This window comes from Schistocerca serialis, chromosome 2 (genome assembly GCF_023864345.2).
Source record: "Schistocerca serialis cubense isolate TAMUIC-IGC-003099 chromosome 2, iqSchSeri2.2, whole genome shotgun sequence".
Classification (NCBI taxonomy): Eukaryota; Metazoa; Arthropoda; class Insecta; order Orthoptera; family Acrididae; genus Schistocerca; species Schistocerca serialis.
Genome location: NC_064639.1, coordinates 1124293021 through 1124302802, shown reverse-complemented (window position 1 = coordinate 1124302802; position 9782 = coordinate 1124293021). Strand labels below are relative to the sequence as shown.

Here is a 9782-nt window from a genome sequence, read left to right as displayed (position 1 = left end):
GTAACACAAGGTACTAAACAACGACGGAGAAACACTCACAGAAGTTGCAACACAACACGTAAACAACGATAGTCCACTATACGTAACGCTACGGCGGAGCGGAAGACTAGGCACGTCCACACTGCACGGCGTCTAAAGCGGAACAAAATTTTGAACCCGGGACCTCTTGCACCCTAAGCAGGAATCATACCCCTAGACCAACGAGCCCTGTGACACGGCGAATGCCAAATATTCAAGTCCCTCGATGTCGTCCAGGGTGCCCCGGAAGTCTCGTGTACGCTGGCGGGATGGGGGCGGCGCGAATTCCCGCGGTCGGCGGCCTTCCTGGGCTATTGGTACCTTCATGTAGAGCTGCCGCTGGGCTCGCAATGCCTGCTGCTGAGAAAGTGATTGCTTTTGCTGATATGACTTGCAATAACGACTGCGCGAAATGCCGCTATCTCGTTAGGGGTGCTACGGCAGACACCCTCTCGAGCACCCCGAAGACTTCTTGAGCCCTCGGCTGTGATGGGTTCCAGGCTGACAAAAGAACTGTCGTGTGTGCATTCGCGGACGAGAGAAAGTCTGAGGCAAGTTCGAGTGAACAAGGATGGACTCCTCGGGTCCGTCGTTTCCGTAGTGGAGCGGTTATCACGTCTGCTTCACACGCAGAAGGTCCCCGGTTCGATCCCGGGCGGGAACAGTATTTTCCTGCCTATGTCGTATTGTCCTCCAATGAGCCACGTCGTGTGTGGATCTGCTGCATATCCCTTCGTTTTGCAAGTACCACATTTATTGAATTTTTTAGTTACGATGGCAACATCACTACAAGTTGTCTGTGAAGTAAGGTGCACACAAGCAGTTTCCGTGGTGTAGCGGTTATCACGTCTGCCTAACACGCAGAAGGTCCCCGGTTCGATCCCGGGCGGAAACACTTTTTCATCACTTTAAGCAAGACGTACTAACCTGCATCTGCTACCATCTGTACCCGAAACCTTCGTAATCGCCTTCACGCGTCGGACCCGAGTGCCAATTGCTCACATCGAATAAGAAATTCATTTGATATTGACGGCGAGCTTTTTGCGCTGACTCAGCCACTGACGTGCGATCAGTTTGCACAAAACGCTAGGGCTCGTCCGGGATTTGAACCCGGGACCTCCGGCACCCTAAGCAGGAATCATACCCCTAGACCAACGAGCCCTGTGACACGGCGAATGCCAAATATTCCAGTCCCTCGATGTCGTCCAGGGTGCCCTGGAAGTCTCGTGTACGCTGGCGGGATGGGGGCGGCGCGAATTCCCGCGGTCGGCGGCCTTCCTGGGCTATTGGTACCTTCATGTAGAGCTGCCGCTGGGCTCGCACTGCCTGCTGCTGAGAAAGTGATTGCTTTTGCTGATATGACTTGCAATAACGACTGCGCGAAACGCCGCTATCTCGTTAGGGGTGCTACGGCAGACACCCTCTCGAGCACCCCGAAGACTTCTTGAGCCCTCGGCTGTGATGGGTTCCAGGCTGACAAAAGAACTGTCGTGTGTGCATTCGCGGACGAGAGAAAGTCTGAGGCAAGTTCGAGTGAACAAGGATGGACTCCTCGGGTCCGTCGTTTCCGTAGTGAAGCGGTTATCACGTCTGCTTCACACGCAGAAGGTCCCCGGTTCGATCCGGGGCGGGAACAGTATTTTCCTGCCTATGTCGTATTGTCCTCCAATGAGCCACGTCGTGTGTGGATCTGCTGCATATCCCTTCGTTTTGCAAGTACCACATTTATTGAATTTTTTAGTTACGATGGCAACATCACTACAAGTTGTCTGTGAAGTAAGGAGCACACAAGCAGTTTCCGTGGTGTAGCGGTTATCACGTCTGCCTAACACGCAGAAGGTCCCCGGTTCGATCCCGGGCGGAAACACTTTTTCATCACTTTAAGCAAGACGTACTAACCTGCCTATGTCGTATTGTCCTCCAATGAGCCACGTCGTGTGTGGATCTGCTGCATATCCCTTCGTTTTGCAAGTACCACATTTATTGAATTTTTTAGTTACGATGGCAACATCACTACAAGTTGTCTGTGAAGTAAGGAGCACACAAGCAGTTTCCGTGGTGTAGCGGTTATCACGTCTGCCTAACACGCAGAAGGTCCCCGGTTCGATCCCGGGCGGAAACACTTTTTCATCACTTTAAGCAAGACGTACTAACCCGCTGGGCTCGCACTGCCTGCTGCTGAGAAAGTGATTGCTTTTGCTGATATGACTTGCAATAACGACTGCGCGAAACGCCGCTATCTCGTTAGGGGTGCTACGGCAGACACCCTCTCGAGCACCCCGAAGACTTCTTGAGCCCTCGGCTGTGATGGGTTCCAGGCTGACAAAAGAACTGTCGTGTGTGCATTCGCGGACGAGAGAAAGTCTGAGGCAAGTTCGAGTGAACAAGGATGGACTCCTCGGGTCCGTCGTTTCCGTAGTGAAGCGGTTATCACGTCTGCTTCACACGCAGAAGGTCCCCGGTTCGATCCGGGGCGGGAACAGTATTTTCCTGCCTATGTCGTATTGTCCTCCAATGAGCCACGTCGTGTGTGGATCTGCTGCATATCCCTTCGTTTTGCAAGTACCACATTTATTGAATTTTTTAGTTACGATGGCAACATCACTACAAGTTGTCTGTGAAGTAAGGAGCACACAAGCAGTTTCCGTGGTGTAGCGGTTATCACGTCTGCCTAACACGCAGAAGGTCCCCGGTTCGATCCCGGGCGGAAACACTTTTTCATCACTTTAAGCAAGACGTACTAACCTGCATCTGCTACCATCTGTACCCGAAACCTTCGTAATCGCCTTCACGCGTCGGACCCGAGTGCCAATTGCTCACATCGAATAAGAAATTCATTTGATATTGACGGCGAGCTTTTTGCGCTGACTCAGCCACTGACGTGCGATCAGTTTGCACAAAACGCTAGGGCTCGTCCGGGATTTGAACCCGGGACCTCCTGCACCCTAAGCAGGAATCATACCCCTAGACCAACGAGCCCTGTGACACTGCGAATGCCAAATATTCAAGTCCCTCGATGTCGTCCAGGGTGCCCTGGAAGTCTCGTGTACGCTGGCGGGATGGGGGCGGCGCGAATTCCCGCGGTCGGCGGCCTTCCTGGGCTATTGGTACCTTCATGTAGAGCTGCCGCTGGGCTCGCACTGCCTGCTGCTGAGAAAGTGATTGCTTTTGCTGATATGACTTGCAATAACGACTGCGCGAAACGCCGCTATCTCGTTAGGGGTGCTACGGCAGACACCCTCTCGAGCACCCCGAAGACTTCTTGAGCCCTCGGCTGTGATGGGTTCCAGGCTGACAAAAGAACTGTCGTGTGTGCATTCGCGGACGAGAGAAAGTCTGAGGCAAGTTCGAGTGAACAAGGATGGACTCATCGGGTCCGTCGTTTCCGTAGTGGAGCGGTTATCACGTCTGCTTCACACGCAGAAGGTCCCCGGTTCGATCCCGGGCGGGAACAGTATTTTCCTGCCTATGTCGTATTGTCCTCCAATGAGCCACGTCGTGTGTGGATCTGCTGCATATCCCTTCGTTTTGCAAGTACCACATTTATTGAATTTTTTAGTTACGATGGCAACATCACTACAAGTTGTCTGTGAAGTAAGGTGCACACAAGCAGTTTCCGTGGTGTAGCGGTTATCACGTCTGCCTAACACGCAGAAGGTCCCCGGTTCGATCCCGGGCGGAAACACTTTTTCATCACTTTAAGCAAGACGTACTAACCTGCATCTGCTACCATCTGTACCCGAAACCTTCGTAATCGCCTTCACGCGTCGGACCCGAGTGCCAATTGCTCACATCGAATAAGAAATTCATTTGATATTGACGGCGAGCTTTTTGCGCTGACTCAGCCACTGACGTGCGATCAGTTTGCACAAAACGCTAGGGCTCGTCCGGGATTTGAACCCGGGACCTCCGGCACCCTAAGCAGGAATCATACCCCTAGACCAACGAGCCCTGTGACACGGCGAATGCCAAATATTCCAGTCTGAGGCAAGTTCGAGTGAACAAGGATGGACTCATCGGGTCCGTCGTTTCCGTAGTGGAGCGGTTATCACGTCTGCTTCACACGCAGAAGGTCCCCGGTTCGATCCCGGGCGGGAACAGTATTTTCCTGCCTATGTCGTATTGTCCTCCAATGAGCCACGTCGTGTGTGGATCTGCTGCATATCCCTTCGTTTTGCAAGTACCACATTTATTGAATTTTTTAGTTACGATGGCAACATCACTACAAGTTGTCTGTGAAGTAAGGTGCACACAAGCAGTTTCCGTGGTGTAGCGGTTATCACGTCTGCCTAACACGCAGAAGGTCCCCGGTTCGATCCCGGGCGGAAACACTTTTTCATCACTTTAAGCAAGACGTACTAACCTGCATCTGCTACCATCTGTACCCGAAACCTTCGTAATCGCCTTCACGCGTCGGACCCGAGTGCCAATTGCTCACATCGAATAAGAAATTCATTTGATATTGACGGCGAGCTTTTTGCGCTGACTCAGCCACTGACGTGCGATCAGTTTGCACAAAACGCTAGGGCTCGTCGGGGATTTGAACCCGGGACCTCCTGCACCCTAAGCAGGAATCATACCCCTAGACCAACGAGCCCTGTGACACGGCGAATGCCAAATATTCCAGTCCCTCGATGTCGTCCAGGGTGCCCTGGAAGTCTCGTGTACGCTGGCGGGATGGGGGCGGCGCGAATTCCCGCGGTCGGCGGCCTTCCTGGGCTATTGGTACCTTCATGTAGAGCTGCCGCTGGGCTCGCACTGCCTGCTGCTGAGAAAGTGATTGCTTTTGCTGATATGACTTGCAATAACGACTGCGCGAAACGCCGCTATCTCGTTAGGGGTGCTACGGCAGACACCCTCTCGAGCAACCCGAAGACTTCTTGAGCCCTCGGCTGTGATGGGTTCCAGGCTGACAAAAGAACTGTCGTGTGTGCATTCGCGGACGAGAGAAAGTCTGAGGCAAGTTCGAGTGAACAAGGATGGACTCCTCGGGTCCGTCGTTTCCGTAGTGTAGCGGTTATCACGTCTGCTTCACACGCAGAAGGTCCACGGTTCGATCCCGGGCGGGAACAGTATTTTCCTGCCTATGTCGTATTGTCCTCCAATGAGCCACGTCGTGTGTGGATCTGCTGCATATCCCTTCGTTTTGCAAGTACCACATTTATTGAATTTTTTAGTTACGATGGCAACATCACTACAAGTTGTCTGTGAAGTAAGGAGCACACAAGCAGTTTCCGTGGTGTAGCGGTTATCACGTCTGCCTAACACGCAGAAGGTCCCCGGTTCGATCCCGGGCGGAAACACTTTTTCATCACTTTAAGCAAGACGTACTAACCTGCATCTGCTACCATCTGTACCCGAAACCTTCGTAATCGCCTTCACGCGTCGGACCCGAGTGCCAATTGCTCACATCGAATAAGAAATTCATTTGATATTGACGGCGAGCTTTTTGCGCTGACTCAGCCACTGACGTGCGATCAGTTTGCACAAAACGCTAGGGCTCGTCCGGGATTTGAACCCGGGACCTCCTGCACCCTAAGCAGGAATCATACCCCTAGACCAACGAGCCCTGTGACACTGCGAATGCCAAATATTCAAGTCCCTCGATGTCGTCCAGGGTGCCCTGGAAGTCTCGTGTACGCTGGCGGGATGGGGGCGGCGCGAATTCCCGCGGTCGGCGGCCTTCCTGGGCTATTGGTACCTTCATGTAGAGCTGCCGCTGGGCTCGCACTGCCTGCTGCTGAGAAAGTGATTGCTTTTGCTGATATGACTTGCAATAACGACTGCGCGAAACGCCGCTATCTCGTTAGGGGTGCTACGGCAGACACCCTCTCGAGCACCCCGAAGACTTCTTGAGCCCTCGGCTGTGATGGGTTCCAGGCTGACAAAAGAACTGTCGTGTGTGCATTCGCGGACGAGAGAAAGTCTGAGGCAAGTTCGAGTGAACAAGGATGGACTCATCGGGTCCGTCGTTTCCGTAGTGGAGCGGTTATCACGTCTGCTTCACACGCAGAAGGTCCCCGGTTCGATCCCGGGCGGGAACAGTATTTTCCTGCCTATGTCGTATTGTCCTCCAATGAGCCACGTCGTGTGTGGATCTGCTGCATATCCCTTCGTTTTGCAAGTACCACATTTATTGAATTTTTTAGTTACGATGGCAACATCACTACAAGTTGTCTGTGAAGTAAGGTGCACACAAGCAGTTTCCGTGGTGTAGCGGTTATCACGTCTGCCTAACACGCAGAAGGTCCCCGGTTCGATCCCGGGCGGAAACACTTTTTCATCACTTTAAGCAAGACGTACTAACCTGCATCTGCTACCATCTGTACCCGAAACCTTCGTAATCGCCTTCACGCGTCGGACCCGAGTGCCAATTGCTCACATCGAATAAGAAATTCATTTGATATTGACGGCGAGCTTTTTGCGCTGACTCAGCCACTGACGTGCGATCAGTTTGCACAAAACGCTAGGGCTCGTCGGGGATTTGAACCCGGGACCTCCTGCACCCTAAGCAGGAATCATACCCCTAGACCAACGAGCCCTGTGACACGGCGAATGCCAAATATTCCAGTCCCTCGATGTCGTCCAGGGTGCCCTGGAAGTCTCGTGTACGCTGGCGGGATGGGGGCGGCGCGAATTCCCGCGGTCGGCGGCCTTCCTGGGCTATTGGTACCTTCATGTAGAGCTGCCGCTGGGCTCGCACTGCCTGCTGCTGAGAAAGTGATTGCTTTTGCTGATATGACTTGCAATAACGACTGCGCGAAACGCCGCTATCTCGTTAGGGGTGCTACGGCAGACACCCTCTCGAGCAACCCGAAGACTTCTTGAGCCCTCGGCTGTGATGGGTTCCAGGCTGACAAAAGAACTGTCGTGTGTGCATTCGCGGACGAGAGAAAGTCTGAGGCAAGTTCGAGTGAACAAGGATGGACTCCTCGGGTCCGTCGTTTCCGTAGTGTAGCGGTTATCACGTCTGCTTCACACGCAGAAGGTCCACGGTTCGATCCCGGGCGGGAACAGTATTTTCCTGCCTATGTCGTATTGTCCTCCAATGAGCCACGTCGTGTGTGGATCTGCTGCATATCCCTTCGTTTTGCAAGTACCACATTTATTGAATTTTTTAGTTACGATGGCAACATCACTACAAGTTGTCTGTGAAGTAAGGAGCACACAAGCAGTTTCCGTGGTGTAGCGGTTATCACGTCTGCCTAACACGCAGAAGGTCCCCGGTTCGATCCCGGGCGGAAACACTTTTTCATCACTTTAAGCAAGACGTACTAACCTGCATCTGCTACCATCTGTACCCGAAACCTTCGTAATCGCCTTCACGCGTCGGACCCGAGTGCCAATTGCTCACATCGAATAAGAAATTCATTTGATATTGACGGCGAGCTTTTTGCGCTGACTCAGCCACTGACGTGCGATCAGTTTGCACAAAACGCTAGGGCTCGTCCGGGATTTGAACCCGGGACCTCCTGCACCCTAAGCAGGAATCATACCCCTAGACCAACGAGCCCTGTGACACTGCGAATGCCAAATATTCAAGTCCCTCGATGTCGTCCAGGGTGCCCTGGAAGTCTCGTGTACGCTGGCGGGATGGGGGCGGCGCGAATTCCCGCGGTCGGCGGCCTTCCTGGGCTATTGGTACCTTCATGTAGAGCTGCCGCTGGGCTCGCACTGCCTGCTGCTGAGAAAGTGATTGCTTTTGCTGATATGACTTGCAATAACGACTGCGCGAAACGCCGCTATCTCGTTAGGGGTGCTACGGCAGACACCCTCTCGAGCACCCCGAAGACTTCTTGAGCCCTCGGCTGTGATGGGTTCCAGGCTGACAAAAGAACTGTCGTGTGTGCATTCGCGGACGAGAGAAAGTCTGAGGCAAGTTCGAGTGAACAAGGATGGACTCATCGGGTCCGTCGTTTCCGTAGTGGAGCGGTTATCACGTCTGCTTCACACGCAGAAGGTCCCCGGTTCGATCCCGGGCGGGAACAGTATTTTCCTGCCTATGTCGTATTGTCCTCCAATGAGCCACGTCGTGTGTGGATCTGCTGCATATCCCTTCGTTTTGCAAGTACCACATTTATTGAATTTTTTAGTTACGATGGCAACATCACTACAAGTTGTCTGTGAAGTAAGGTGCACACAAGCAGTTTCCGTGGTGTAGCGGTTATCACGTCTGCCTAACACGCAGAAGGTCCCCGGTTCGATCCCGGGCGGAAACACTTTTTCATCACTTTAAGCAAGACGTACTAACCTGCATCTGCTACCATCTGTACCCGAAACCTTCGTAATCGCCTTCACGCGTCGGACCCGAGTGCCAATTGCTCACATCGAATAAGAAATTCATTTGATATTGACGGCGAGCTTTTTGCGCTGACTCAGCCACTGACGTGCGATCAGTTTGCACAAAACGCTAGGGCTCGTCCGGGATTTGAACCCGGGACCTCCGGCACCCTAAGCAGGAATCATACCCCTAGACCAACGAGCCCTGTGACACGGCGAATGCCAAATATTCCAGTCCCTCGATGTCGTCCAGGGTGCCCTGGAAGTCTCGTGTACGCTGGCGGGATGGGGGCGGCGCGAATTCCCGCGGTCGGCGGCCTTCCTGGGCTATTGGTACCTTCATGTAGAGCTGCCGCTGGGCTCGCACTGCCTGCTGCTGAGAAAGTGATTGCTTTTGCTGATATGACTTGCAATAACGACTGCGCGAAACGCCGCTATCTCGTTAGGGGTGCTACGGCAGACACCCTCTCGAGCAACCCGAAGACTTCTTGAGCCCTCGGCTGTGATGGGTTCCAGGCTGACAAAAGAACTGTCGTGTGTGCATTCGCGGACGAGAGAAAGTCTGAGGCAAGTTCGAGTGAACAAGGATGGACTCCTCGGGTCCGTCGTTTCCGTAGTGTAGCGGTTATCACGTCTGCTTCACACGCAGAAGGTCCACGGTTCGATCCCGGGCGGGAACAGTATTTTCCTGCCTATGTCGTATTGTCCTCCAATGAGCCACGTCGTGTGTGGATCTGCTGCATATCCCTTCGTTTTGCAAGTACCACATTTATTGAATTTTTTAGTTACGATGGCAACATCACTACAAGTTGTCTGTGAAGTAAGGAGCACACAAGCAGTTTCCGTGGTGTAGCGGTTATCACGTCTGCCTAACACGCAGAAGGTCCCCGGTTCGATCCCGGGCGGAAACACTTTTTCATCACTTTAAGCAAGACGTACTAACCTGCATCTGCTACCATCTGTACCCGAAACCTTCGTAATCGCCTTCACGCGTCGGACCCGAGTGCCAATTGCTCACATCGAATAAGAAATTCATTTGATATTGACGGCGAGCTTTTTGCGCTGACTCAGCCACTGACGTGCGATCAGTTTGCACAAAACGCTAGGGCTCGTCCGGGATTTGAACCCGGGACCTCCTGCACCCTAAGCAGGAATCATACCCCTAGACCAACGAGCCCTGTGACACTGCGAATGCCAAATATTCAAGTCCCTCGATGTCGTCCAGGGTGCCCTGGAAGTCTCGTGTACGCTGGCGGGATGGGGGCGGCGCGAATTCCCGCGGTCGGCGGCCTTCCTGGGCTATTGGTACCTTCATGTAGAGCTGCCGCTGGGCTCGCACTGCCTGCTGCTGAGAAAGTGATTGCTTTTGCTGATATGACTTGCAATAACGACTGCGCGAAACGCCGCTATCTCGTTAGGGGTGCTACGGCAGACACCCTCTCGAGCACCCCGAAGACTTCTTGAGCCCTCGGCTGTGATGGGTT

At 53.2% G+C, this 9782-nt stretch overlaps 30 non-coding genes across 30 annotated transcripts; 21 read left to right on the top strand and 9 right to left on the bottom strand.

Moving 5' to 3' along the window:
• The first annotated feature begins 609 nt into the window (after positions 1 to 609).
• Positions 610 to 682, top strand: Trnav-cac (transfer RNA valine (anticodon CAC)). Its single transcript has one exon. It is a non-coding gene; the product is annotated as a tRNA-Val (tRNA).
• Positions 683 to 840: 158 nt separating this feature from the next.
• Trnav-aac (transfer RNA valine (anticodon AAC)) lies at positions 841 to 913 on the top strand. The gene has a single exon. It is a non-coding gene; the product is annotated as a tRNA-Val (tRNA).
• A 194-nt stretch (positions 914 to 1107) lies between these two features.
• On the bottom strand, positions 1108 to 1179 carry Trnap-agg (transfer RNA proline (anticodon AGG)). Its single transcript has one exon. It is a non-coding gene; the product is annotated as a tRNA-Pro (tRNA).
• Positions 1180 to 1581: 402 nt separating this feature from the next.
• Trnav-cac (transfer RNA valine (anticodon CAC)) lies at positions 1582 to 1654 on the top strand. The gene has a single exon. It is a non-coding gene; the product is annotated as a tRNA-Val (tRNA).
• A 158-nt stretch (positions 1655 to 1812) lies between these two features.
• Trnav-aac (transfer RNA valine (anticodon AAC)) lies at positions 1813 to 1885 on the top strand. The gene has a single exon. It is a non-coding gene; the product is annotated as a tRNA-Val (tRNA).
• A 182-nt stretch (positions 1886 to 2067) lies between these two features.
• Positions 2068 to 2140, top strand: Trnav-aac (transfer RNA valine (anticodon AAC)). Its single transcript has one exon. It is a non-coding gene; the product is annotated as a tRNA-Val (tRNA).
• A 287-nt stretch (positions 2141 to 2427) lies between these two features.
• On the top strand, positions 2428 to 2500 carry Trnav-cac (transfer RNA valine (anticodon CAC)). Its single transcript has one exon. It is a non-coding gene; the product is annotated as a tRNA-Val (tRNA).
• Positions 2501 to 2658: 158 nt separating this feature from the next.
• Positions 2659 to 2731, top strand: Trnav-aac (transfer RNA valine (anticodon AAC)). Its single transcript has one exon. It is a non-coding gene; the product is annotated as a tRNA-Val (tRNA).
• Positions 2732 to 2925: 194 nt separating this feature from the next.
• Trnap-agg (transfer RNA proline (anticodon AGG)) lies at positions 2926 to 2997 on the bottom strand. Its single transcript has one exon. It is a non-coding gene; the product is annotated as a tRNA-Pro (tRNA).
• A 402-nt stretch (positions 2998 to 3399) lies between these two features.
• Positions 3400 to 3472, top strand: Trnav-cac (transfer RNA valine (anticodon CAC)). Its single transcript has one exon. It is a non-coding gene; the product is annotated as a tRNA-Val (tRNA).
• A 158-nt stretch (positions 3473 to 3630) lies between these two features.
• Positions 3631 to 3703, top strand: Trnav-aac (transfer RNA valine (anticodon AAC)). Its single transcript has one exon. It is a non-coding gene; the product is annotated as a tRNA-Val (tRNA).
• A 194-nt stretch (positions 3704 to 3897) lies between these two features.
• Positions 3898 to 3969, bottom strand: Trnap-agg (transfer RNA proline (anticodon AGG)). Its single transcript has one exon. It is a non-coding gene; the product is annotated as a tRNA-Pro (tRNA).
• A 76-nt stretch (positions 3970 to 4045) lies between these two features.
• Trnav-cac (transfer RNA valine (anticodon CAC)) lies at positions 4046 to 4118 on the top strand. The gene has a single exon. It is a non-coding gene; the product is annotated as a tRNA-Val (tRNA).
• A 158-nt stretch (positions 4119 to 4276) lies between these two features.
• Positions 4277 to 4349, top strand: Trnav-aac (transfer RNA valine (anticodon AAC)). The gene has a single exon. It is a non-coding gene; the product is annotated as a tRNA-Val (tRNA).
• A 194-nt stretch (positions 4350 to 4543) lies between these two features.
• Positions 4544 to 4615, bottom strand: Trnap-agg (transfer RNA proline (anticodon AGG)). Its single transcript has one exon. It is a non-coding gene; the product is annotated as a tRNA-Pro (tRNA).
• A 402-nt stretch (positions 4616 to 5017) lies between these two features.
• Trnav-cac (transfer RNA valine (anticodon CAC)) lies at positions 5018 to 5090 on the top strand. Its single transcript has one exon. It is a non-coding gene; the product is annotated as a tRNA-Val (tRNA).
• Positions 5091 to 5248: 158 nt separating this feature from the next.
• On the top strand, positions 5249 to 5321 carry Trnav-aac (transfer RNA valine (anticodon AAC)). The gene has a single exon. It is a non-coding gene; the product is annotated as a tRNA-Val (tRNA).
• A 194-nt stretch (positions 5322 to 5515) lies between these two features.
• Trnap-agg (transfer RNA proline (anticodon AGG)) lies at positions 5516 to 5587 on the bottom strand. Its single transcript has one exon. It is a non-coding gene; the product is annotated as a tRNA-Pro (tRNA).
• A 402-nt stretch (positions 5588 to 5989) lies between these two features.
• On the top strand, positions 5990 to 6062 carry Trnav-cac (transfer RNA valine (anticodon CAC)). The gene has a single exon. It is a non-coding gene; the product is annotated as a tRNA-Val (tRNA).
• A 158-nt stretch (positions 6063 to 6220) lies between these two features.
• Trnav-aac (transfer RNA valine (anticodon AAC)) lies at positions 6221 to 6293 on the top strand. The gene has a single exon. It is a non-coding gene; the product is annotated as a tRNA-Val (tRNA).
• A 194-nt stretch (positions 6294 to 6487) lies between these two features.
• Positions 6488 to 6559, bottom strand: Trnap-agg (transfer RNA proline (anticodon AGG)). The gene has a single exon. It is a non-coding gene; the product is annotated as a tRNA-Pro (tRNA).
• Positions 6560 to 6961: 402 nt separating this feature from the next.
• Positions 6962 to 7034, top strand: Trnav-cac (transfer RNA valine (anticodon CAC)). Its single transcript has one exon. It is a non-coding gene; the product is annotated as a tRNA-Val (tRNA).
• A 158-nt stretch (positions 7035 to 7192) lies between these two features.
• Positions 7193 to 7265, top strand: Trnav-aac (transfer RNA valine (anticodon AAC)). The gene has a single exon. It is a non-coding gene; the product is annotated as a tRNA-Val (tRNA).
• Positions 7266 to 7459: 194 nt separating this feature from the next.
• Positions 7460 to 7531, bottom strand: Trnap-agg (transfer RNA proline (anticodon AGG)). Its single transcript has one exon. It is a non-coding gene; the product is annotated as a tRNA-Pro (tRNA).
• A 402-nt stretch (positions 7532 to 7933) lies between these two features.
• Positions 7934 to 8006, top strand: Trnav-cac (transfer RNA valine (anticodon CAC)). The gene has a single exon. It is a non-coding gene; the product is annotated as a tRNA-Val (tRNA).
• Positions 8007 to 8164: 158 nt separating this feature from the next.
• On the top strand, positions 8165 to 8237 carry Trnav-aac (transfer RNA valine (anticodon AAC)). Its single transcript has one exon. It is a non-coding gene; the product is annotated as a tRNA-Val (tRNA).
• A 194-nt stretch (positions 8238 to 8431) lies between these two features.
• Trnap-agg (transfer RNA proline (anticodon AGG)) lies at positions 8432 to 8503 on the bottom strand. Its single transcript has one exon. It is a non-coding gene; the product is annotated as a tRNA-Pro (tRNA).
• A 402-nt stretch (positions 8504 to 8905) lies between these two features.
• Trnav-cac (transfer RNA valine (anticodon CAC)) lies at positions 8906 to 8978 on the top strand. The gene has a single exon. It is a non-coding gene; the product is annotated as a tRNA-Val (tRNA).
• A 158-nt stretch (positions 8979 to 9136) lies between these two features.
• On the top strand, positions 9137 to 9209 carry Trnav-aac (transfer RNA valine (anticodon AAC)). Its single transcript has one exon. It is a non-coding gene; the product is annotated as a tRNA-Val (tRNA).
• Positions 9210 to 9403: 194 nt separating this feature from the next.
• Trnap-agg (transfer RNA proline (anticodon AGG)) lies at positions 9404 to 9475 on the bottom strand. Its single transcript has one exon. It is a non-coding gene; the product is annotated as a tRNA-Pro (tRNA).
• Between the last annotated feature and the right edge of the window lie 307 nt (positions 9476 to 9782).